General features: G+C 40.3%; 1 protein-coding gene across 1 annotated transcript in view; it reads left to right on the top strand.

Moving 5' to 3' along the window:
- Window positions 1-283, top strand: part of LOC119582197 (alpha-(1,6)-fucosyltransferase-like) — a gene marked incomplete at its 5' end in the record, with an annotated part of 21,073 nt that overhangs the window by 13,917 nt on the left and 6,873 nt on the right.

Below are 283 nucleotides of genomic sequence, written 5' to 3'. Positions count from 1 at the left end.
GGCGTAAACCTTCTTACTCAGACCATAGGGCCGAATCTAGGTTTGTCTTCCAGGTTACAGTAGCGGCGACCATTTGCGACTTATCAATCAGGTACTTATTAAACAAACATATATCTTAAACATAATTATTTAATAAAATTACAATTAAGCATTAAGGCCTCGTATTTAACTGATTGTGTATTAATCTTTCACTTTTTCGGGCGACCAGAAATTATAGCCGTGGAGACTGCCGACCCCCTCCCTCGCCTCTTTTCTGAAAGGTCCCGTAGCAAAAAAGGAGTAC

The sequence above is a fragment of the Penaeus monodon genome, chromosome 15 (assembly GCF_015228065.2).
Source record: "Penaeus monodon isolate SGIC_2016 chromosome 15, NSTDA_Pmon_1, whole genome shotgun sequence".
NCBI classification, from domain to species: Eukaryota; Metazoa; Arthropoda; class Malacostraca; order Decapoda; family Penaeidae; genus Penaeus; species Penaeus monodon.
This window is presented reverse-complemented; position numbering and strand designations above follow the sequence as displayed.